This window comes from Lynx canadensis, chromosome B3 (assembly GCF_007474595.2).
Source record: "Lynx canadensis isolate LIC74 chromosome B3, mLynCan4.pri.v2, whole genome shotgun sequence".
NCBI lineage: Eukaryota > Metazoa > Chordata > Mammalia > Carnivora > Felidae > Lynx > Lynx canadensis.
In genome coordinates this window covers 62915052-62942392 of record NC_044308.2, presented here as the reverse complement: position 1 = coordinate 62942392, position 27341 = coordinate 62915052, and the positions used below count along the sequence as shown (strand labels likewise).

The following is a 27341-nucleotide window of genomic DNA, read 5'->3' as shown; positions in this document are numbered from 1 at the left end:
GCTCACCACCCACTTAATGGCTCTGGGTTTGTTAATGGTAAGAACTGGCACTAAGGTCCACGGAACCACGGATGGCCTTGACTAGATCTCCTTCAGGGCCCCAGACTAAATGTGGCATACATGTCCCTTCAGATATACAACTGTGGAGTTTACTGGAATAAGACAGAACCCAAGGGACAGGAAGCAGTCAGTGTTGCTACAGTCCTTCTCCTTTTTGAAGAGGTAGAAAACTGGATTAGAAAACCTTTAAGTTTTTTTGTATGACACCTTAGCGAGGCTGCAGGGATGGCCACTGCTCTCCAAGCTCTGCCATGCCGCCGAAGGACAACAACAAGAAGAAAGACGCCGGAAAGTCAACCAAAAAAGACAAAGACCCAGTGAATCTGGGGGCAGGTCCAAAAAGAAGAGGTGGTCCAAAGGCAAAGTTTGGGACAAGCTCAATAACCTGGTCTTATTTGACAAAGTGACATATAACAAACTCTGTAAGAAAGTTCCCAACTATAAGCTTATAACTCCAGCTGCTGCCTCTAAGAGACCGAAGATTTGAGGTTCCCTGGCTGAGACAGCCCTTCAGGAGCTCCTTATTAAGCTGGTTTCAAAGCACAGAGCTCAAGTAATTTACACCAGGAACACCAAGGGTGGAAATGCCCCAGCTGCTGGTGGAGATGCGTGGACAGATCCCACCAACTGTTTATTTGGGAAAAGAAAACTTCATTAAATGAAAGAAGGAAAGAAAGAAAGAAAGAAAGAAAGAAAGGAAGGAAGGAAGGAAGGAAGGAAGGAAGGAAGGAAGGAAGGGAGAAAACCTTTTCTTCCAGCTATGTAACCATGATGATAATAATTAGAAAACAAAACTACAAAGCCGGTTTTATTTATGTGTTCAGAAATTACACCACTAAGGGGCGCCTGGGTGGCTCAGTCGGTTGAGCGCCTGACTTTGGCTCAGGTCACGATCTCACAGTTCATGGCTTCGAGCCCCACGTCGGGCTCTGTAGTGACAGCTCAGAGCCTGGAGCCTGTTTCGGATTCTGTGTCTCCCTCTCTCTCTGCCCCTCCCCGACTCACGCTCTCTCTCTCTCTCTCTCTCTCTCTCTCAAAAATAAATAAACATTAAAAAGAAATTATACCACTGATAAGAAATTATCTTCCAAACCCTGAACTTAGTATTGACAATAAGTAACAAAATTTTCTCAGAGTAACTGATATGTCAGGATCGTCTCCTTATGCTATTTTTGAGCCAAAATAGGTTATAGCACCAGAATGAGACTAAAATACAATATTGGGTGGAAGTTTTCAATCAAAGAGAAAAACAATAGTCTACCTAAACCATTTAAGCTATCAAGAGAGACCGATTCTCAAGCAGCTTGAATTTTGGAATTCAGGCACATAAAACCATTATTTAATTTTCTTGCCAATCTATGGTCTATATCCTTCTACTTTATCAGAAAGTCAATCAAAGTCTATTGAGCCCATACTATGTGCTACCACTGGACTAGATGCTACAGGAAAAAAGAAAGTATAAAGCACAATCCGCGTCCTTAGAAATAAGATTTACTTAGATGAAGAGGGAGAGAAGGCCTTCCACGCAGGAGGAACAGCACAAAGAAAGGAGAAATAGGCTATGAGAGAAGGTTAAGGAGACCAATTTCTTACAGCAAGAAACCATCTTGGGTAGATAGGGTAGAGTCAAGCAGAAAAGTTGAAGCGAATAGAAAACACAAGGGAGAAACAGGTAGGTAAGTAACACAACTTGATAAAGCTGTGGTTAGAGAAGCCGGCAGGGTATGGGGAGGAAGGAGAGATGGTGAGTTTCTATTGGAACTTGTGTATTTGCCATTGCAATGGGTTAAACCCTGTCCCCCTAAAAAGATATGTCCAAGTCCTAACCCCAGCTCTTCCTGGCTATGAATGTGACCTTATTTAGAAACACGATCTTTGCAGATATGGTCAAGATAAGATGAGGCCATACTGGGCCAACAGGCACATGAAAAGATGTTCAGCGTCGCTCCTTATCAGGGAAATACAAATCAAAACCACACTCAGGTATCACCTCACGCCAGTCAGAGTGGCCAAAATGAACAAATCAGGAGACTATAGATGCTGGAGAGGATGTGGAGAAACGGGAACCCTCTTGCACTGTTGGTGGGAATGCAAATTGGTGCAGCCGCTCTGGAAAGCAGTGTGGAGGTTCCTCAGAAAATTAAAAATAGACCTACCCTATGACCCAGCAATAGCACTGCTAGGAATTTATCCAAGGGATACAGGAGTACTGATGCATAGGGGCACTTGTACCCCAATGTTCATAGCAGCACTCTCAACAATAGCCAAATTATGGAAAGAGCCTAAATGTCCATCAACTGATGAATGGATAAAGAAATTGTGGTTTATATACACAATGGAATACTATGTGGCAATGAGAAAAAATGAAATATGGCCCTTTGTAGCAACGTGGATGGAACTGGAGAGTGTAATGCTAAGTGAAATAAGCCATACAGAGAAAGACAGATACCATATGGTTTCACTCTTATGTGGATCCTGAGAAACTTAACAGGAACCCATGGGGGAGGGGAAGGAAAAAAAAAAAAAAAAGAGGTTAGAGTGGGAGAGAGCCAAAGCATAAGAGACTGTTAAAAACTGAGAACAAACTGAGGGTTGATGGGGGGTGGGAGGGAGGGGAGGGTGGGTGATGGGTATTGAGGAGGGCACCTTTTGGGATGAGCACTGGGTGTTGTATGGAGACCAATTTGTCAATAAATTTCATAAAAAAAAAAAAAAAAAAAAAAAAAAAAAATGAGGCCATACTGGATTAGAGTGGGCCTCAAATCCAATGACTAGCGTCCTTTTTAGGAGAGGACACACACACAGAACAGACACAGGGAGGAAGGCCATAGGAAGACAGAAGCAGAATCTGGAGCAGCGTGGCTACAAACCAGGAAGTACCAGTGATGTGGGAGCCATCACGAGGCAGGACAGAGGCACGGACGAGGTGCCTCCAGGGCCTCCAGAAGGAACCGACCCGGTGGACACCTCAATTTGAGACTTCTGGTTTCCTGAACTGTGAGAGAAGAAACTTTTGTTATTTTAAACCACTCAGTTTGGGCTAATCTGTTACAGCAGCCCTAAGAAACTCATGCAGGGCATCTGGGTGGCTGTCGGTTAAGCATCCAACTTAGGCTCAGGTCATGATCTCCCGGTTTGTGAGTTCGAGCCCCGCGTCGGGCTCTGTGCTGACAGCTCAGAGCCTGGAGCCTGCTTCAGATTCTGTGTCTCCCTCTCTCTCTGCCCCTCTCCCGCTCATACTCACTCTCAATCTCTCTCTCTCTCAAAATTAAATAAACATTAAAAAAATTAAAAAAAAAAAAAAAAAGAAACTAACGCAGCCATGTTCTATACAGGAACTGTGTGAAAACGGAAAAAATCAGACGTGACATTTCATTATTCTCTGATTCATTTATTAAAAGTACCATTTTATGGTACTTTTGAGGTGGCTCACAGGCCTCAAATTATATTCATTACACTGACAATTTGGAGTATCAAGAATATTGATCCCTCTCTGTCTCTCTTACTTCTCTCATCAGCCCATTCTCATATAACTGAAACACACATTAAATTCACAGAGCTGTGAATTACAAGCTTTGATACTAGGTGAAAACCAATACAGATATAATGACCAGTTAGGCCAAGCTTTCCACTGCCTGTAGTAATTTCCTATTAGTTTGTTTTTTAATTCAAAGAATTACTTTTAAAAAACACAACACTGTTTTCCACTCTACCTTTCACTTTCATACATACATTTTTAAGGCAGTTTTCAAAAACAAGAGCATTAGGCTAGATGTTCACACATACAAATTCTGTCTCACAATAAACACACACCACTCAATAAAAGTTTATTTTCCTTTTTTTTTTTTTTTAAACAGATAATGGAGGTGGTTGAGCACTTAATTATATGGTATGGACAATGGATATGTTAAAGCAAAGACCAAAACCATTAACAATATTTGCCAGTCATTGTGCTATGTTCTTTGCATATATTAACCCATATCCTCCTACCCTTAGGATATAGATAAATAAGAAAACTGAAGCTCAATTACATTACTTATCCTTCACTCTATTTTGGTTATCAAATGCTTCAAAAACCACTATTAAAAATGTACAAATAAAATTCTGTAACACCCTTCCCAAGAAACTATCCCATGGAAATAGCAAGTTGGACAAAAATTTTTTTTAATTAAAAGATCTTTATCACAGCACTACTTACCATGGTTTTAACCAAGAAACACCACAAATGTCCAAAAATATAAGAACGATTAAATGATTGGGGTGCCTGGGTGGCTCAGTGGGGTAAGCATCCAACTCTTGATTTCACTTCTCGTCATGATGTTATGGTTCGTAAGTTCAAGCCCCACTTTGGGCTTTGGGCTGACAGCACAGAGTCTGCTTAGGATTCTCTCTCTCTCTCTCTCTCTCTCTCTCTCCCTCTCCCTCTCCCTCTCCCTCTCCCTCTCTCTCTGCCCCTCCCCTGAGAGAGCATGTGCATGCTCTCTCTCAATAAATAAGTAAACTTAAAAAAAAAGTTGAGAAAATGATTAAATAATTAAACAATTTCATGAACATAAATATGAAATGGGGCTTTCAAAGAATGTCTACTGATAAGAAAGTGCTCATATGTTATATGAACATTCATTCTTCATAACTTTCTAGGCTTTCAAAATTCTTTACTATTTTACAATGAGAAAAAAATTATTTTAAAAATAATAAAAGCTAGCCCAAAGACAAAATGCTAGCAAGTGGCTGAATGAGGGCTTACACTCAGAAATATGTGATTCTAGGGGCGCCTGGGTAGCTCAGATGGTTGGGCATCTGACTTCGGCTCAGGTCATGAACTCACATAGGGCCCCACCACTGGCAGCACGGAGCCTGCTTGGGATTCTCTCTCCCTCTCTCTCTGCCCCTTCTGTGCTCTCTCTCTCTCTCTCAAAATAAATAAATAAACTTAAAAAATTAAACATAAATAAAATAAAAGGAACTATCTGATTCTTAAGCCCTGTGGCCCACTAACCGATACTAATCTTATCTAAAATCCTATTTTTATCCCAGGAACATTATTTTCAAAAGAGAAATAATTTGGCACGGGCAAGTACTATTTCACAAAATAGACTATTATGACTATAGCTGTGGGTTCTTGGTTTTGTGGCACAACCTACCAGACACACAGTTCAGTTCAAATAAATGTATTATGCTGAAAGGCAACATACACCAAAAGAGTCATTACCCAGAGACAGACTGACCGGGAAATCAGGGAAGAGAATGGAGACCAGAGCTCCAACTCAGGTATTTCGGCTAGAAAGTAATTCATTCACAGTTCCACCTCCCTGGAGAAAAGGAAATTATATGAGTACATGCTATATCCTTAATGAAGCTGACAATTCTTATTCTCTTTTGCATGCCTTTCTCTATAGTCACAGGAACACAGGACACAATGTGACCCAGCAGGCACAAAACTGCACCATAAAAAACAATTCCTTAAGAAAAGCAAAGGTTATTTCCCACATTGAATTTTACGGTTTTTTTGGGTTTTTTTTTTTTTTTTTTTTTTTTTTTTTTTTGGGACAGAGAGAGACAGAGCATGAACAGGGGAGGGGCAGGGAGAGAGGGAGACACAGAATCGGAAACAGGCTCCAGGCTCCGAGCCATCAGCCCAGAGCCTGACGCGGGGCTCGAACTCACGGACCGCGAGATTGTGACCTGGCTGAAGTCGGACGCTTAACCGACTGCGCCACCCAGGCGCCCCTCCCACATTGAATTTTAAATATTTCACGTATTTCTATATTTCCTCCACACACATTTATAGAATACCTATTATGTTCAAAGGATTAAGACTTATCTGTGAAACACACACATTAAAATCATTTGGCAAATAAGGTTTCAAAACTATTGCCCTTCAATCTCCACCTTTCACCATCCCTTCGTATATCTATCTGCAAGTGTCATAGCAACGACACATCTGGTGGCAAATTGCATTTGTTGCCTGAGAGATCATAACCACAGCTATGGGACATATTTTTAAATTTTATTAAAAATTTTTATCTGATGTGAGTCTAGTTTCTTTTGGACTTCACTTATTTCAAGTCCTGAGCCTCTCTAGTTTGAATAATCAGCTAATAATCCATCAAGTCCTCAGTGTTTGCATCTTTTCAGGCAGCTCTCCATCTGTATTCCCTGCTACTATCAAGGAACCCCAATTAGTTTAGTGATTTACAAGAGGCTCCTCTCTAAGCCAGCAAGTGACCTTGTCTGTTACTCTGCACCCACGGGCAGGCAATGCAAGACGCCGTCAAGGTTCTGAAGTATCATCTGAAAACCTCACCGTTCACACTGTCTCTGTGGACCACATTAGTGAAAATATTCTCATCTGATAAAACTTGCCATTTTTATTTTATTGCTTCATTCCCATGAAGCTATGTCAATGAACATTGTACAGGTCAGCTGGAATAATTCACACATGATAAACTAATTAAAAATATTTTACCTCAGGGCGCCTGGGTGGCTCAGTTCGTTAAGCCTCCGACTCGATTTTGGCTGAGGTCATGATCTCACGGTTCGTGAAATCAAGCCCTGCATGGGTCTCTGCGCTGACAGCATGGAGCCTACTTGGGATTCTCTCTTTTCCTCTCTCTCTGCCTCTCCCCCATGCACATGCTCCCTCTCTCTCTCTCTCTCTCTCTCTCTCTCTCTCTCAAAAATAAATAAACTTAAACAAAATAAAAGTATCTTCCCTCTTCATTTAGAGAGTGATGAGTATTAAGTATGCCCTTTTTAAAAAATAAGACTTATGGGGGCGCCTGGGTGGCTGAGTCAGTTAAGCATCCAACTTTGGCTCAGGTCATGATCTTGCAGTTTGTGGGTCTGAGCCCCGTGTCAGGTTCTGTGCTGACAGCTCAGAGCCTGGAGCCTGCTTCAGATTCTGTATCTCCCTGTCTCTATGCCCCTCACCTGCTCATATTCTGTCTCTCTCTCTCTCTCTCTCTCTTTCTCAAAAACAAATGTAGGGGCGCCTGGGTGGCGCAGTCGGTTAAGCGTCCGACTTCAGCCAGGTCACGATCTCGCGGTCCGGGAGTTCGAGCCCCGCGTCAGGCTCTGGGCTGATGGCTCAGAGCCTGGAGCCTGTTTCCGATTCTGTGTCTCCCTCTCTCTCTGCCCCTCCCCCGTTCATGCTCTGTCTCTCTCTGTCCCAAAAATAAATAAACGTTGAAAAAAAAAAAATTTAAAAAAAAAAAACAAATGTAAAAAAAATATTTAATAAGATTTATGGTGACTTTGCCAAGTGACTTTGTATCCTTAAAATCCTTCAATACAACCGACCACCATCATGTCAGGTTAATACCTCCTTCCAATAATTCTACAGTTATAGCTGCAGCCTAAAGGGGGAAAAGCACCAATACACCTCATTTCAATCATTCTTGAATTATACAAATAACAAATATAAATAGAGATATGAACTTAAGTTTCTTTTTTTTTTAATTTCTTTAATGTTTATTTATTCTTGAGAGAGATTGAGACACAGCATGAGTGGGGAAGGAGCAGAGAGAGAGAGGGAGACATAGAATCTTTAGCAGGCTCCAGGCTCTCAGTTGTCAGCACAGAGCTCGACACGGGGCTCAAACTCACGAACCTCAAAACCATGACCTGAGCCGAAGTCGGACGCTTAACCGACTGAGCCACCCAGGCACCCCTTAACTTAAGTTTCTAAGGAGAGAGAGAGAGAGCGAGAGCGAGAGAGAGAGAAAGGAATGTCTGAAGAATGAGGGAAATTAGCCAGGTACTAAGGCAGGGGAGAGCTTTTATGGACAAATAAACAACAAAAGCAAAGGCAAGGAGACTGGAAACAAAATAATGTGCCCTGGGAACAACAAGTAGACTGGAATTCCTGGAGTGTAAGATGATTGGGCTGGTGAAGGAAATAGGAGCCAGGTTGTGGAATGTCACTATAAGGAGCCAGAAGGATTGGGAAGCCATGGAAGGGTTTCTAAGAGGAGAGTGACATGATCAGAGTCGCTGGTTGAGGAATAATCAGGAGCGACTAAAATGGAAGAATGAAATACAAGGCTATTCTCCCAAGAAGTCTGTGAACAGAAGAAGAAAGGCACTATAAGGTGAAAGATACAAGAAGGATGGGGCAAAGGAGCCAGTGGGAGTAAGAGACACTGAAAATAACGGAACGAAGGAGATAACTGTTGGAGTATACAGGTGCTGATGAGTTTATAAGTGTTGAAATAAGAGACCTCCACCAGAGATCTCCTTCCTGCTCTAGCGGAGCACTCAAATCTAGACCTGTTACCGAGAACACCAAGTCTTCTAGTTCCTACCTACACAGCGTGAATAGTTTGAGGACCGACAGCACCTAGTAGTTTGTTAGAAAGGCAGAATCTCAGGCCCTATCCCAGACCGCCTGAATCAGAACCTGCAATGTAACAAGACCCCTAGCAGATTCACTCACACATTAAAGTCTGAGAAGCACTATTCCAGACCAACTCTGGAGAACTTTAAGGAATTATGGAGAAGAGGAAAGGAACCAGAAGACTGGAGACATGGAAAAGAGGAAGAAGAAAAATATAGCAAAACTCATCTTGGCCAACCTGACATAGAATTAATTATTGATGGGAAGGCCAGAAGTAATCACTGGGAGCCAGCCCAGATGCACTAAGAATCAATCATACCAGAATCTCCTTATTTTCTTCTATCAGTAAGCCTAGGAGATATAGTAGACATGATATACCTGGCTTTCAGTAAAATATCTGAGAGGGTGTCTCCAAATGTTTTTGTAAACAAGATGAAGAAATATAACCTGAGAGTTCTAGTTAATAACTTGTTAACAATTATTGCAAAAGGGTTTTTGAATAGTAAATTCAAACTAACCTCAATAACCAGATCACTAGTCACAAGATCTCCAACCTTTTCTCCCTATACCATTCAATAATTTGTTTGAGAATTTAGATGAATGATGAATTTAAAAAGATGATAAACCGAAGTACTAAGCTGGGCTCCTAAACTGAATCAAAACAAGAATGATGAAAAAGAAGCATAACAGCAGTACATGAAATAAAAGCTTGGGAGTTTCAGTAGATGTTCAATTCAATATGAGTCGACATACTGACGTTAACATGAAGTTAACAGCGTACGTGAGTTCAATTCAACCTATATGCCAAACTCCCCAACAGCGCAAGACTCATGGTAAGATTATAAAGAGGCAGGGGCACCTGTGTGGCTCAGTTGGTTAAGTGTCCGACTTTAGCTCAGAGCATGATCTCACCGTTTGTGAGTTCGAGCCCCACAGCGGGCTCTGTGCTGACAGCTCAGAGCCTGGAGCCTGCTTCCCAGTCTGTGTCTCACTCTCTCTCTTGCTCTCTCTCTCTCTCAAAAATAAAGATTAAAAAAAAAAAAAGGTTACAAAGGGGCAGCTAAACTAGACTTTTGCATTCTATACCTTGAGACAGTACACAAAGATCCCACAGTCAAAATTAAAGATACCTAATATTAACAATAAAAAGGCCTAAGAAGCACACCAAATTGCAGTGGAGTAGACTTTTAAAGCTGCCCAACTGCTCCCTTGTTGTTCGTATTCTAACAAGAGATTTGCACACCACAATACTCTCCAAAGCCAAATGGCCCTGAATTGGTCCTTCTGGTCACTCACTTGCCCCCTCTGTTCTCCTTGGTGCCAGGCTAAAAATGACCCGTAACTATATTATGTGAACTCCTATATCTAAACTGCCTGTGGTTCTTTTGATAAAGACTTAGTTTCCCAGTTTGGGACTCTTGCTGCACATATACTGGATATTTGGAGGATACACTTAGGCTTAAAACATTTCAAGGACACTGGAAAGTCCACAGTGGTGGCACGTGGGTGGAATTTCAAGACCTCAATTATAGAGGCATCAAGAAGTCCCAGAAGGGGGAGCCTGGGTGGCTCAGTTGGTGAAGCATCCAACTTTGGCTCAGGTCATAATCTCCAGGTCCATGGGTTCTAGCCCCGTGGTTGGGCTCTCTGCTGACCCCTCGGAGCCTGGTACCTGCTTTGGATTCTGTCTCTACCCCTTCCCCGCTCACACTCTGTCCCTCTCTCATAAATAAATAAAGATTTAAAAATTTAAATAAAAAAAAAAAGTCCCAGAAGAAGGTAGAGCACAGCACGACCAAAATGGCTGATGGCAAAGCAGCCAAAGACACTAGGGGTGAGTATATGACGAATCCCCATGAGATGGTGCAAATTGTCTACATTTTTGGTTTCAATCTCAGTGGAAATTCTGAAAAAGTGTCTTGAGTCTGCATAGAATAATTAGGATGACTTTGTGTTTGCCAATTTACGTGGCTTCGGACAGTTCTCTCATGTTTCTTTTCGACAGTCAAGTATTCCAGCTGAACCTCATAATGAAACATTAGGTGGAGAGGCAGAGAAAACACACGTACAAGGGAGGAGTCACATAACCCTCCACGGCTTTTATAAAAAGGTCTGTCTCAAAAGGCAACTGTCAGAAACCCCCCCTCTTGCCTTTTTAAATAAATAATTCTGTTATTACCTATAGGATATATATTGAGATGGAGACGGTCAGCAAGGGAGGAATTAGGAAATCAGATTACCTCATTCATAAAACTTTAAGGTAAGTTCCTTTTTCTAAGTCCGATTTGAGAAGAGGCTCGGCCTATTCATAATTAAGGTATGTATTCTCTCCACGGTACCTTCAGACCTTAAACAACACTTGCCATTAAAAGATGGGTGGGTAGAACTGGTACCAAGAACACCAAAATTAAATTCCTACTCCCCCCCCAACAACTTTCTTTGCAAGAGTAAGTCTGAAGGCAACGTTATTACTCCCCTAGAAGTTGGGGAGGGGTGGGGGGAATGTCTTCTAATGGTTCAAGCACTTACCTTAAATAACTAGTCGTCTCCCTTCTATAACCTGGGAGTGTGCATGATGCCCACCTGTCATGTCCACAGACTAAGATGTCAGCCAGACATCCCTTAGATCAATGTGTAAGTGTGAAACACCAGCATCAAAATCACAGAAAGTGTTCATTAAAAATATAGACACTCAGGACTTTAAGATACAAAACAGATGAACCTAGGGGAAGGGAAGCAAAAATAATATAGAAACACGGAGGGGGACAAAACATAAGAGACTCTTAAATATGGAGAACAAACAGAGGGTTACCAGAGGGGATGTAGGAGGGGGTATGGGCTAAATGGGTCAGGGGCACTAAGGAATCTACTCCTGAAATCATTGTTGCACTATATGCTAACTAACTTGGATGTAAATTAAAAAAATAAATTAAATAGGGGAGCTTGGGTGGCTCAGTTGGCTGAGCATCCAACTTTGGCTCATGTCATGATCTCACAGTTAGTGAGTTCAAGCCCCGCATCGGGCTCTGTGCTGGCAGTTCAGAGCCTGGAGCCTGATTCAGATTCTGTGTCTCCCTCTCTCTCTCTGCCTCTCCCCCACTTGTGCTTGCTCTTTCTCTTTCTCTCTCTCTCTCTCTCAAAAATAAATAAGTAAACTTTTTAAAAAATTAAATAAAAAATTAATTAAAATTTAAAACAAACAAACAAACAAATAAATAAATAAATGAAAATATAGACACCAAGACTCCATGTCTAACCCACCAAACGAAACTTCTGATGGTGGAACTCAGGAATCTGCATTTCTTAAATTTATTTTTTAAAGGTTTATTCATTTTTTTCAGAGACAGAGAGAGACAGAGTGTGGGAGGGAGAAGGAGCAGAGAAAGAAGGAGACACAATCTGAAGCCGGCTGCTGTCTCCGATCTATCAGCACGGAGCCCGACGTGGGACTCGAACTCACAGGCTGTGAGATCATGACCTGAGCTGAAGTCAGCCGCTCAACCGACTGAGTCACCCAGTAGCCCCAGGAATCTGCATTTTTAACAAGTGATCTTTATGCACCGGAGGTTAAGAATCTCTGCCTCACAATTACAACCACAAAGAGAGGCAGTAAACCCATCACTGAACAGCAGGGCCAGGTTAGAAGCTACCCTTCCTAAACACCTGATGTGATCCTCACTAGCTAGAGCCCACTGACTTGCTACTAACCAGAAAAATGATTTGGTGCTCTTCAGAGAAAAGTCCCATGTACTCTTAAGAATAACAGCATCCCACAGAGAAACAGGCAGTTAACTCTCTAGCCCCTAATCCTGACCTTCACATGGGCTTCATTTTAGGGCTTCTGATAATTTGTACAATCATTGCTGCTAAAGATTTGCAGCCTTGGAAGAAGGCCACGGAAACAACGGGACAAATACAATAGGTGCTATTCTCATCAGTGAGAAGGTCTGAAAACCAAAATTTGATTATTTTGTCTCTGCTTGAGTCTCGCTTGAACTCTGTGTTCCTGGAAATTAAATTCACACTTAGGTGGACTTCAGAGAGTTATTCTTTCCTTTCCATTTAGCAGCCGTGGGAAGTGTTTCTTGCCCTAAGAAACTGCCCAGGAAGCCCCAACAAAATGTAGCTGTAATTAAAGGTGCAAATGAGCACACAGGGATACCCAGGGAATCAAGGAGTAAATATCTCAGACCCTCTAACACAAAGCAGAGATGTCCTCAAACATTCTCGCTCAGAAAATACAAAATCACTATTAATACAAGACATTCGCTCAATTACTTTACTTGGAACAAGTAATAAGTTACTTGATTCAGAATTTTGTTTGGCAAAGGCACAATGACCTCAAATTACCTCAGTCAATGTTACTTTGGACTTCCTATAAGAGTCATCTGATGGAATAATTGAGAAAGAAGGCAACGGTATCATTCACCATTCCTGCCCTAAAGAAACCAGTTACTGGCCTTGCGGCTTAGGGTGAAATCTCAGGGGCCATGTCATGCAGGAGTTGGGGGGTTAGGGGGGAAGCACAGTGTCTCGTTCACAGAGCTTAGAAGTCATGGTGATGGGCCCTGAAAAACTGGATGAGAAGATTCCAAAATGTTTCCCCAACAAAAACAGTTGCAGATGTCAAAGAGGTATGAGCAAAACTGCTTCATAATTTTTAAGTAGAAAAGAAGTATTTCTAAATTAACATACTATTTAGTCACTGGAATTGGGAAAATTTTACCAAGGCATCAAGATACCATAAATACCAGAGTAAGGTATCAGAACAAGATGCGAATTTTTCAAAGTTATGGTTCAATGGTTACAACACTTGAACTATCACCTGTCTGGAGTGTATACAAGAATAGACAGAGAGCTATGGGTGGGCACCGAGTCCTACCCACCAAGAAGAGAAGGGAGGGCATTGCCCATCTTTCCTCAAGCCTAGTGAGTAAGGGGGGGGTTCAGCAAGCCCATGCAGACAGCTTTGATGTGTGTCCTCTGCAATCGGGGCTTATAGTGAATTATGACTAGTTCCTCTCTGAGAAACTTAAAGGGCCAGAGATGGGCTGATGAGTACTCAAAGAAGAAGCTACAGGGGGCAGCCTGCACTCTCAGAATTCATCATATGTGTTCCCTTGTACCAGGTGAGGGCCAAGGAGTGAAAGCAATGGCCTGGGGTCACGACAGTTGTCCAAGAGGGCCACCTGCAGGGACAAACAGCCCTCAACAGAGAGAAGCTGGAGGTCCAGCAGCATTCAAAGGACCAAGGACAGAGTAAGCTACCAACTATGAATATGGGAAGGCATCACCACTATCAAGGGACAAGTGACAGTCCAGAGAGTATGAACCCACTTACACCAGGATGCATCTTTATGGCTTTTTTCTGGCCCTCCTACATCTCCGTATTCCACCCCTGCATCAACCAAGCCCCACCTCAGCACCAATCCTGGAGGGCCAAGAAACCTTGGCCAGAAGCTCAAGATGGAAAAGGAAGCCAACCAGACTCTCTTGTCCAACTTCAAGCTTCTCCCAGGCAATAGGCCTGGACTGGGGATTGTGAGGAGGGGACAAGTTTTCATTTTCTATGAAGTTTGGAGCTTTGCCTCTTTCATCGGACTGCACATCTTATGTACTAAATCAAAAGTGTTTCGTGACTTAAGAACAGAAAAGATGTGGAGTTGCCCATATGCTTTGATTCCAGAGGGTCATGTAAAGAGAATTGAAATAAAAAGGAACAATAAACCATAGATACAGACAACAATTTGGATGAATCTCCAGGGAAGTAATACTGGATAAAAACGCCAATCCCCAAAGTGTTATTATTTTTATATATCCCCAAAGTGTTATATTATTATTCCATTTATGTAAAGCTCTTGAAATGACAAATTTATAGAAATGGAGATCATATAACTCTTGGTTGCCAAGAGTTAAGAAAAGGGTAGGAGACAGAGGAAAGTGGATATGGTTATGACAAGGTAACAAAAAGAACCCTTGCAGTGATGTATCTGGATTACGTCAATATCCTGGTTGTGATACTGTACCCAGCATACACACATACCACACGTGTACTATTGCGGGAAACCAGGTAGAGGATACACGGCACGCCTGTATTATCTTCTAAAACCGCACATGAATCTACGATTAGCTTAAAATAAAAAATTAAAGTTTTGAAAAGGTGCTGAAAGCTGTGTATGCACAAGTGGACAGAACAAGTGATGACCAGCCTGCATTGCATCGATTCACATTCTATCAGCTGAAGTTGCTCTTTTGTAAAACCCACTGCATTCAATGTTGTGCAACAATCGGGGTTTTCAACCTACTATCTGTCCACTGCTTTGGTGTAGTAGTTTACTAGGGCTGCCAAAACAAAAGACCAGAAACAAGATGGCTTAAAGCCACAAAAATGTCTTATCTTGCAGTTAGATAAGATAGAAGTCTGAAATCCAGGTGTTGGCAGGGCCGTGCTCCCTCTGACACCTGTAGGGGATCCGCCTTGCCTCTTCCCCACTTCTAGCGGCTCTTTAGTGTTCCCTGGCTTCACAGCCATGAAACTCCAAACTCACTATGTGAAGGCATCATCACATAGTGTTCTCCAGCACATAGTGTGTCTCTGCCTTTTTGTGGTCTTTATAAGGACACTAGTTGTGTTGGATTAAGGATCCACCCTACTCCATTATGACCTCATCTTAAGCAATGACATCTACAACAGCCCTATTTCCAAATAAATATGGTCACCTTCTGAGGTACCAGACGTTAGGACTTTTACATATCTTTCTCTCTCTCTCTCTTTTTGGTGGGGAGGGCACATAATTCAACCCATAATTGGCTGAGTGAAAATATCCTATTTGTTGTCTTCAGACTTCTTGAACACTCCCATCCGTCCACTGAGCTTCCCGGATAGACAGGAGGAAGGAGTATTTCCAGAATAGTTGGTAGAAACTCACGGGCACCACTCTGATCTCACACAGCTAGGAGCCATCTGTCTCAGTATAAACAGTCAAACGCCACCTGTAGCTCCCTGATGACAACACTATCTCTCAGCCACTCTCCCATAGGCTGGGTCATGCCCAAGCTGCTTCAAGCAATAATTTTGACTTTGTCTCGGATCCAAAAGCTTTTAAAGCTAGAGTGACATCCCCACACACATTATGCTGCCTGGTTCAAAATGCTGCCTGTCTGATTTCATAGACTCACTCTTAAATCAGGCTATAACTCCTGTCCTTGTGAATTTCCTATCAAGAGACCTGCTGTCCCTCCAAATATCTGGCTTCTGTGAGCACTCTCCAGGCCACTGGATATGATTATGTGTGGCTGAGTCCTGGCTTTGGGCAAAATTCATGTTTTTTTTCCAGAAAGCTCCTAAGCTGCATGCAAATCAAGACAGTGGCTATTTAATTCTTGGTTCTGGTTAATGGTCCCTAAGCATTTCACTCAATTAACTAATCAGTACTTACTGAGCACCAACTACATGCCAGGTACCATTCTAGATGCTAGTGAATGAAACAAAATCTCTGTCCTCATGGAGGACATGCTGCATCCTAATGGAGAGGATGATGTCATAAAAGTGAAGGGGGGACTAGTTTAGGTAAGCTATCTTGGAGAGGGTGACGTCTGAGCTGCAGTTTAAAGGAGGAACACACGCCAGCCACAGAACACGCCTAGGGAAGAATATCCCAGGGCAGAGAGAACAGCAAAGACAATACCACAGCCTTTAGTAGTATTTAAATTGACTTGTTAGGGGCTCCTGGGTGGCTCAGTCAGTTAAGCATCCTACTTTGGCTGAGATCAAGATCTCACAGCTCGTGGGTTTAAGCCCCATGTCAGGCTCTGCACTGACAGCCTGGAGCCTGCTTCAGAATCTGTGTCTGCCTCTCTCTCTCTCTTAAAAATAAATAAACTTGAAAAAATTTTAATTGACATGTTAAAGAAACTGAAAGATGGTTTGGAAGCTGTGGAGGATAAGTATCTCTGCTTTGCTCCTCTCCACCTTCTGCCACTTGTTCTGTGCCTTCTGCCTTTATATTATCTGTTTAATGTGACAGTGCCCACAAGAGTCTGGCCCAGGTTCTTCCTTGCACTTGGAGGCCTGGACCTCGTACTAACAAAGCCCCTGTTCTCCCCTCCATGTCCTGGGCTTGGGTCAGCTGAGGATACACATTTCACCCCCACAGAAGGATTCTGCTTCGACAGTCCTGAGAGCCAGACATTGGCCATGGTGAATTTGAAGGAGAAAATGTAGAGCAGCCCACTCCCTCAACCATGGACCAAGCAAATGTCCAGGACTTCATCCACACCCTCCAAGTGACTGGTGATGGTTGTTCCCAGGACTCACCCATAGCCTTGCCCCATGACCTCCCAAACTCTCTTAGAAACAACTCAAGAAAGCAGAAGCCAGTTTATAACCCAGAGACTTGAGCTCAGGGCTCATCTAACAGTGGCAACTTTTCCCTCTTCTAACACAGCCAGGTTTTTTCTTGCTACTAGGTTTTTGTATCAATTAACTACCAATAACGATGTGTAAGTAACCGTTGGTTTTTTCCATAAAGATGTTTAACAGAGAGAGAAAAAGAATGAGGCTAAATGCTGATTAGGAACAATTCCCACAGTATTTCCTGGCCCAGTAAAATTTCTGGCCTTCTGCCTCTGCACACACATGGGCTTTAACACCCCATGGCTTTCAGTCGCCTTTATTTTCCTGGACCTGGATACAGCCTTCCACTGCTGACCTCTTGACCTACCAGACTTACATCCTGCTCCTGCTGAATTCTCAGAGCTCTGGGTTTCAGTAACTCTTCCTTCCTGGGCATCAGACTTCCAGGGCACCAGGCCCTGCCCGGCTGTGAGTGTGCTAATCAGCAAGTCACTATCCCTCTGAATCTGTTTACCCAAATGATGGATATGCATGGAAAGAAAAATACTACATAAATATATAGGTAGATGATAGATAGATAGATAGATAGATAGATAGATACATACATACATAGATAGGTAGATAGATATACAGACAGTATAGAAATACTTAGTATAGATATAGATACCAGGATAGTTTTATTGTGTGTGACAGGAACCTATGTCATCCAAGTTTAAGCAAAAAAAAACCCTGAGACTTTGGGTTTTTCCGTTCATGTAATTGGGAAATACAAGCTCTTCCAGGGACTCCCACAATATCATGATGGTTTCTCTCTCATCCTCTCTCCCTCCTCCTCCCCCTCTCTTCTCTCACCCTCATGTCTGCTTGTCTCTCTGCCCTCATTCCCTCCGAAGCAGACAGCTCCTGGCTTCCTTCATCCCTGCTTAACAGCCCCTTTGGAAAAAGGCTTTTCTACCAGCATCTCTAATATCAAGTACTCTGACCAAGCTTGGATCGCATGACCACCCCCGAACTAATCAGTGGGGAAAGGGAAATAGGATCCTGGGACCAGCAAGGCCTGGATCATGTGCCCACCCTTGTCTCCCAGGGTGGGAGGCTCTACTGAGCACTGGGAAGGATAGTCACATAAGGAACCACATGAAGTACAAAGCGGCAGATATTAGTTTGATTCGCTAAATATTCATTCCATAATCTTTCAACCAGCTGCTACCCTCTGCTATAAAGGCTGGAAAGCTAAAAATACTACTTTTCAGAGCCTTGCAGTTATGGTACAGGCTTATGATCTATATTCTGTCCAGAAGATGTTCCCAAGCAGACATGATTTATGTGAGGTGGTGGCTGGGTGCAGTGATCAGGTTCTTGTAAATACAAAAAACAAAAAAAAAAAGACGCTTTGGTTGTAGATCTGGGCCAGCTGTGCCCTAGGGTTCTAGAATCGAAACCCTTGTCATTGGTAGTATATGACAATAGCTTCATAAATTCTGCTAGAACCAGTGGTATGACTGTGCATATTTGAGTGTCCCTGGTTCCCAGACTCTCCCATAAATTCTGAAAGTAACCTAATATCCTGTAATAAATTTCTTTCTTCATAAACTGGCTAGTTTGATGTAGAAGTACAACACCTTGCCCTGCTGCATTATGCAAAAATGTGCACATTATGTCCCACCACGAGAAAGTAAATACTTGCTACCTGAGCCCCGTTCCCTCCCCCAAAATAAAAACATTAAAAGACTCAGGGTCCACTGTCTAGTTCTGGTCCACAAAACAAATGAAATCTTGAGACTTTCCTATAAGTCACTGACTCCTAATAAAAACGACTTTATTCACAACCTTATTGACTCCTGCGATGCTGATGTGACACACTCTTAGAGGTTGTAACACTCGTGTAAGGTAACTACTTTTTTCCCCACAGCAAACACAGTAATTATAAACATGGTAGTCTTGTGGCTGCTTTTAAATACCTGTTGTACATTTCAATTGGCAATAGTCCCTCTAAAATCTGAACGCCCTTTACAAGTCAGCTTTGCAGGTAAAATGTTTCTCTTTACTGAATGCTTTTGTAGCTGTGTCTTCTTTTGACAATAGGCTCTGTTGTTTGCAACTAAAATCCCTGATGAATACTGGAAGGGAGGCTCACTGATAGACGTGCACACGTTATAGAGGGAGGGCAGTGTTATGTGGGGAAGAAAACGTGTTGAGAAAACAAAAACAGAAAATGTCGCTATACTATTTCATAAGGTTATCGTGACTGAATGGAACAATGTGGTTTATGCTATACACTGCAAAACCCAATGTAAATGTAAGGCAAAAGGAATATTCTTGACTGGTAGTTACCACACTGGCTGGTAAGTCACGGGTACCTGCACTGCACAGGAGACACCCATATCCTACTAGCAAAACCTTCCTAGTCTTTCCTCATTAAAGACCCTCTTTCCTAAACTGCCCACATGTAGTCTTCCTAGACGAGACCATTATTTTTTTTTTTAATTTTTTTTTAATGTTTATTTATTTTTGACAGAGACAAAAACAGACTGCAAGTGGGTTAGGGGCAGAGAGAGAGGGAGACACAGAAGCAGAAGCAGGCTCCAGGCTCTGAGCTGTCAGCACAGAGCCCAACGCGGGGCTCGAACTCACGAGCTGTGAGATCATGACCTGAGCCGAAATCGGACGCTCAACCGACTGAGCCACCCAGGCGCCAATGAGACCATTATTTGTAAATCAACACTGCATACAGAGTCATGTGTCCATGCAATAGGCATTGACTAAGCATCACTGGCAAAAAACTTCACGATCACAGGTCAGCGACAGGAGCACCAAAAGGACAGACAGGAAGGGAGTTTAAACTGGATACCCAATTCAGTGTAGCCATCAGCTCTTGAAGACATGGGAGAGAATGGCATGAGGAGAGGCATCAGAGGAGATTCAAATGTATGTGAACATTTTTTTTTTAATTTTATTTAATCTGAGAGAGAACGCAGGAACCGGGCAGGGAGGTAGAAAGAGACGAGAGAATTCCAAGCAGGCTCTGTGCTGACAGTGCGAGCCCACGCGGGACTCAAACTCACTAACAGAGAGATGACTAAGCCGAAACCAAAAGTCAGATGCTTAACCGACTGAGCACCAAGGCGCCCCAGAAATAATATTTTTTAATCAAAGTCCAAAACTTTTAATAACCCATTGTTAGAAATGTATTCAAAGTGCTAAGTTGCCTTGATATTTGTGGATTAATCTGGAAGTTTTTCAGAGTGGCTCAGATTTGATGAAGCAAGATTTCACTGCAGGCCAGAAAAAACTATTTTCTGGGGCACCTGGGTGGTGCAGTATGTTGAGCCTGAGTGGGTCCAACTCTTGATCTGGGCTCAGGTCATGATCTCACAGTTCAGGAGTTCAAGTGCCACATCCGGCTATGTGCTGATGGTACAGAGCCTGCTTGGGATTCTGTCTCTCCTTCGTTCTGCCCCTCTCCTGCTTGTGCTCTCTCTTATTCTCTCTAAATACATACATACAGGGGCGCCTGGGTGGCGCAGTCGGTTAAGCGTCCGATTTCAGCCAGGTCACGATCTCGCGGTCCGTGAGTTCGAGCCCCGCGTCAGGCTCCGGGCTGATGGCTAGGAGCCTGGAGCCTGTTTCCGATTCTGTGTCTCCCTCTCTCTCTGCCCCTCCCCCATTCATGCTCTGTCTCTCTCTGTCCCAAAAATAAATAAACATTGAAAAAAAAAAAAATTTTAAATACATACATACATACACATACATACAAACTTAAAAAGAAAACTGTTTCCCAGTATTCCTCTGAATCAAGTGTGGACACCAATCAAAACATCGCTTGAGTCCAAGATGCCTGGCTGCTTGGTCAGTAGAGCATGTGACTCTTGATCTCAGGGTTGTGGGTTCAGCCCCACACAGGGTATGCAGATTACTTAAAAATAAAATCTTCAAAAAATATACATATTGCTTAAGTCCATTTGAAGGCATTTTCCCTGAAAATTGCTTGCAAATGCAAAAGCAGCATATCAGAAACAGGTACTCAGATCCATATGGGTCTCAGTACTCTTCTTTCCAAACATCCATTTCACCTTCGACTGCTTTACTCCCTCCCGGTAGCCTCAAAAGACAGGGGCCTCCTGGGGTGCCTGGGTGGCTCATTCGGTTAAGCGTCCAACTCTTGGTTTCAGCTCAGGTCATGATCTCACAGTCTCGTGTGTCCCAGCCCCACAGGGCTGTGCCCTGACAGTGTGGAGCCTGCTTGGGATTCTCTCTCTCCCTCTCTCTCTCCCCTACTTGCGCTCTCTCTCTCAAAATAAATAAATAAACTTTAAAAAACAAAGCCGGGGCGGGGGGGGGGGGGGGGGGGGGGGGGGGGGGGGAGCAGGGAGGGAACCTGGGTGGATCAGTCAGTTAAGTATCTGACTTCGGCTCAGGTCATGATCTCGTGGTTCATGAGTAAAAGCCCCACGGTGGGCTTGCTGTTGTTAGCTCAGAGCCTGGAGCCTGCTTCAGATTCTGTGTCTCTTTCTCCGTCTGCCCCTCCCCTGCTTGCACTCTGTCTCTCTCCTTCTCAAAAAATAAATAAATAAACATTTTAAAAAATAAATAAACAAAAGACAGGGGGGCTCCTTTCTCCATACCCAATTCAAATCTGTGTATCATCAATAGTCCATTAGTCCATTTTGGACCAATAGTCCATTTTGTCTTCCCTAAATAATTGTTTTAAAATATGCTACTATTAACCCTAACTTATTTCAACACGTTTGCTTAAAAAAAAAAAAAAAAACAGACTATTAGTTTGAACCATATGAAACTGCAGTAAAATATGGTCAAAGGTCAAAATGATATTGGAAACATATAAACAGATATACACATTCTTAATGTTTTTCAGCCTAAACTTTCTTGAGTTCCCCTTCCCTCATTCCACTTACCAACTTATTTTCCTTAATCTTCTAAGGCATTCCTCCTCTGACCAGATGTCACCACCTCACTTTACCATGACCTAACTTTTGGTTACATATCTCCTAGAATCCTGTCTAGCAATCACTCCACCTTCCGCTTTTATTGGATTCTGCTTATTCTACAACTCCAGATTCTGGCAACATGGCAGAACTTGGAAGACTGCTATGAAGACCTAGAAATGCTGGATAAAACAGAAGACAAGCACGGAGACTTCTTGGGATTCTCTCTCTCTCCTTCTGACCCTCTCCCTGGCTCACTCTTTCTCTCTCTCTAAAATAAAATAATTAAGAAAAAAAATTTAGATAAATTGGACTTCATCAACATATAAAACCTTTTATTTAAAGCACACCAAAAGTAAAATGAAAAGACAATCCACAGGAGAAAACTTTGGCAAACCATGTATCAACAAGAATCTAGTGTCCAGAATATATAAAGAACGATTACAACTCAAGACAAAAAGACAAAAAACCCAACTTAGAAACGGGCAAAAGAGGGGTACCTGGCTGGCTCTGTCAAAAGAGGGTGTGCCTCTTAAGCTCAGGATTGTAAGTTCAAGCCCCAGTTGGGTGTGGAGATTACTTAAATAAATAAAACTTTTAAAAAATGAACAAAAGATCCTAACAGACAAATCTCCAAAGAAGATACGCAAGTGGCCAAAAAGAGCATGAAATGATGTGCAACATCACCAGTTATTACAAAATGCAAATCAAAACCACAGTGAGATACCATTTAATGCCCACTAGCATGGCTATCATCAAAAAGACAGTAACAAATGTTGGCAAAGATATGGACAAATTAGAACCTTCATATACTGCCAGTGGGAATGTAAAATGATGCAGTCACTTTGGAAAGCAGTCTGGCAATTCCTAAAAGAATAAACTTAGAGTTACCATATGACTCAGAAAGTTCACCCTTGCTATATACCCAGGAGAATTAAAAACATTAAGTCCACACAAAAACTACACAAATGTTCAGAGTAGTATTCATAATGGTCAGGAAGTGAAAACAACCCAAATGTCCATCAATGGATGAATGGATAAAGAAAAGGTGATATATTCGTAAAATGGAACATTATTCAGCAACAGAAAAGGAATAAAGTATATACTACAACACCAATGAACCTTGAAAACATTATGCCAAGTGAAAGAAGAAGCCAATTACAAAGAACATACAATAGTATGACTCCATACATATGAAATGTCCAGAACAAATTCACTGACACAGAACATAGATTAGTGGTTGCCTAGGTCTCAGGGTATTGAGGGAAAATGGGAAGCAACTACTAATGGGTACATGATTTCTTTGGGGGGTGATAAAAAAAAAAAGTTCTAGAATTAACAGTGATGATGGCTGCTTAACTTTGTGAATAAATTTAAAATCACTGAATTATATACTATAATTGCATGAATTGTGTAGTATAGAAATTTTACGTCAATAAATCTACTATTCTAAGTTTTCACAGAATTCAATTTCCAGGAAGAATTAAAAAGTGGAAGGATATACATTGAAGACCTAGTAAGGAGAAGCATAGCGTTACCAAAAGTGTTTCATTGGGGCGCCTGGGTGGCGCAGTCGGTTGGGCGTCCGACTTCAGCCAGGTCACGATCTCGCGGTCCGTGAGTTCGAGCCCCGCGTCAGGCTCTGGGCTGATGGCTCAGAGCCTGGAGCCTGTTTCCGATTCTGTGTCTCCCTCTCTCTCTGCCCCTCCCCCGTTCATGCTCTGTCTCTCTCTGTCCCAAAAATAAATAAACATTAAAAAAAAAAAAATTTAAAAAAAAAAAAAGTGTTTCATGCAGATGGAGGTCAGATGGATTTTCTGCACCTAATATCCTACATTAGAAAAGAATAGGTGGGAATGCATACATCACATGGAAATCAAAGACAACGTGAGAGAATTTGAATCAATACATTATGAGTTCACCTACTATCACTGGCTGATTAACAACTGACTTCACCAATTCAAACTTCTTAGGTCAATCCAAGACATCTTACTCTTGATTTCGTCTACTAGGTTTCCAGGCATACCAAATACCAAAACAGCAGGTAGAATAAGGCTGCTGATATCACATTATTATTGGCTATACCTATAGTTAAGTAAAAAATTATCCTGTATAATCATGACTCCTAAGCACACACTAGTATTAGCACTGTTTCTAACAAACTTTTAACGAAGGAACTGCAAGAATTAGCCAGCTGTTATCTGGTTCATTTCGACCAGTATCAAAAACAAAAGTATATTTCTGTCAAACAAGTTCCATAAACATTGTTGGTGCCCCATATGGTTTTGTTGAAAGACTTGTCAAGTACAAAGACTTGGTTTTGTTGAAAGACTGTTCATGAACAATCATGAGCAAAAATGGTGTCTATCCAGGTCATCTGTCAAACCAGTAAGACAGTTCCCTACATTTCCTTTGAAATCAATACTTCAATAAGCACCTCAAGGTATCAGGTCATCGACAAGATGGACCTCCACTTAGGGTCATCAATTTCATACTATAGACCATTGGTAAGGAAGGAGATAGCTTGTTGGCTATTTTCCACAATGCTCATTCTCTTTAAGTAAGAGCAAATTCATTTATAAAAATCTCCTGCCTCCAATCATGACAAGCAGATGCCTCCAATTTGTACAGGGGGCGGCTAGAGGTAATAGGCTAGTTAACAGCCACTGACCTTTGTCAGGTGAAAGCACCAGAGAGTAGCTGAGCTTTCCATGCACTTGGACTGTGAATCCCAAGAGTGGGAAAAAGGGAAAGAAAGATCAACTATGAGGAGTTAGATCCAAAACACTTATTGGAAATGGTGATTTCATATCCTTCTGAGTCTTTGATTTCATCCTGTTCAATACTAAAAGTGTTGTGTGCCTATATTTACTAAAGGGGAATCTAAATTACTTCACTCTTTCAAGAACTACAGCGTATCTGAAGATATCCCAAGATGTTGCATAAAGAAGGCCGAGAAACACTAGTTTACACAAGCCCTCAAAAGGCATTATTTGAAAGAATATCATATACAATTCTTGAGTTCATTTTCAAAAGGCAATTAATGTTCCCTAGGGCTGGAATATTACAGTTATCCCAAATTGGGTTTTTTCCTCATACAGGGCAAATAAAGTTTCCAAAAAAGAGTGCAAGACATCAGCAGTACAAAGGAATTATTTTCCCCTAACAGCGGGCCTCTGAAAATTCTAATGAAAAAAAAATCTATTGAGGCAATCTAGGAAGTAAGTCTGAATTTGATTAAAGGGAAAAAAATAAAAGTAAAACTCATTTGTCTGTTTGAGGACAAGAGAACAGATTAAATAAGCATCTCATGCTATTCCAGATGCTGTTCCATCCTCCACTTACTTTTCAGTCTTACAGACTCTTCCATGATAAATTATTTTATTTTATTCCTAATCTATGATTTTGCTCTATTTTTTTTTGAGAGGGAGTACTTTATAAAACTTGCTTCACAAGTTTACTTGCCCTGAAACTAAATGTACACGGCTTTGCAACTTAAACTCTGGCATTACTTAGGAGGATTCAACTACATAGATATGTTTATACAGGTCAAATCCTCAGACAACAATTAAGAATAGTAGTAAATAAGAAGTACACAGGCAATGTTATGATTCAGCTAAACTTTTAAGGGAACCTGAAATGCTTTCACTTTTGAACAAGTTCTCTAACTTGTGACTTGAATAAATTTAATCATATTTATAGTTTTTCTGAAAATAAAAAGGAACAAATGGAATTTTCTCTCTCCTTGGAAGGCCAAGTAACATGGAAGGGAAAAAATATGTCCTCCTTGGCCAAGTGAGGCATAACTAAAGATCAAGGGGGAAATCCGTCTCCTCTTGGGAAAAACCCACAAATATTGTTCTTGTATGTCAATTAAAGTGCTGTAGGGGCAGGGCGCACCTGGGGGGCTCAGCAGGTTAAGCAACCAATTCTTGATTTCTGCCCAGGTCATGATCTCCGGGGTTGTCTGGCTGTATGCTGGGCACAAAGCTGGCTTAAGAGTCTCTTTCCCTCTCCCTCTGACCCTCCCTCTCTCTCTCAAAAAAACAAAACCAAAAACAAAAAAACAAAAACAAAACAAAAGATGCTGTGGGAGAAAAGAGTTGATGTAAGGGCAGATTTACCTAGGATTTCTGAATCCAATGTAATTTACAAAAACAGAAGGTAACTGGAAGCAGAACTAACATTTATTAAGTGTGCACTCTTGTGCCCTTCACATACATGCTGTTTTCTATTTCAATAGTACTCAAAATTTCGGAGTCAAACTATGGGAAAATTTCTCCCAACACCATCTTTCTTCATGGTTAAAGTTACCAATGGGGAAAACAAAGCAAAATAAAAACAGATATAGATATAAATGTTTTAGATATATAGATATGTTTAGATAGATATAGATATATCCCTGCAGAAATAAAAATGCAGCCACTTCTACTGCCTCCCCAATAATCTACACTTTAAGCAAATGTGACAACACTAAAATTTAATTCCCAATAATCTACAATTCATTGTGCATGGTACCTATTAGGTGTTCAGTATTTGTTTGTTAATACTGAAATAACTGGTAGACACAAGCCTTTTGTTAATGTGCATGTATCATTTTCATAAAAATACATCTCTCTCTCTCTCTCTCTCTCTCTCTCACACACACACACACACACACACAGACATAGCCACACTGATGTCTAATCCTGAAAATGCCCTTATGAGAAAATGTGGAAGATAAATATTATGACAGAGTAAGACAGGATGATGACAATTAGAGAAATAATGAAGGGAAATTCCAAGCACTTAAAATCCTTCCAGTCTTTTTGATGTCACGTATCTTGGTTGCCATGGAAACTCACAGGTGTCTGCAAAAAAGTAATCTATTCCTACTTTGAAACTTTAAGGCTGCTCTTGGCCATAATATCACACATAATCACATCTTTTTACATCTTTTAAATGCCACATCAGAAAATTTACATTTGAAGGGAAGCCACATATGTACAAGTAATATGCAACATGTTCAACTAACCTCAAAAGAAATGAATATTGTCATCATTTATCATTTAAAGAGTAACTACCAGAAGTACAGGTAATTCTCATGATAGTGGACAAACGTTTTTTACTAACCACTCATTTCAGTTAGTTGAACAAGTATATCTAAATCTGTCAGTGGTGTTTTGAGGTTTTTATCCTGTCTTTATTTTGCACTTCAAAACAAAACACAGGTAGAGAAATAGACTGGGATTTGTTGTTTGGGGTTTCTAAAAATATCAGAAGGCAACAGAGATGAACTCCATTTATCAGCAAGTAGGTCGGTGATCTGAAGCCAGCCATAAAACACGCACAAAATAAGACTTTCACAATAATTTTGTATATAGGAATAGATGGTAGTGCAAAACACAGCAGTCGTCAGTAACAAAACAGAATCTTTGTTGCTATTTGTAAACAAGAGCTCGGGCCACCGCGCCCACCTGGTATGATGGGCACAGGGTTGTGTTCTGCAAGAGTCGTCCTGGGAGGCGGACCTCCGCCTGCACCAAGCTCGGTCCTCGGGCCGGCCGAGATAAAGCCCTACCAGAACTCTTCTGCTTCCAGCATGGGGGCTGGAGTCGACGATCCCTGCCTAACTTCCCTGCAGTTACCCGGGCATTCTTAA

General features: G+C 41.7%; 1 protein-coding gene and 1 pseudogene across 1 annotated transcript in view; one reads left to right on the top strand and one right to left on the bottom strand.

The window, feature by feature from the left end:
- GPR176 (G protein-coupled receptor 176) overlaps positions 1–27341 on the bottom strand; it is a 128063-nt gene that overhangs the window by 100144 nt on the left and 578 nt on the right.
- On the top strand, positions 274–27341 carry LOC115516037 (annotated as a pseudogene).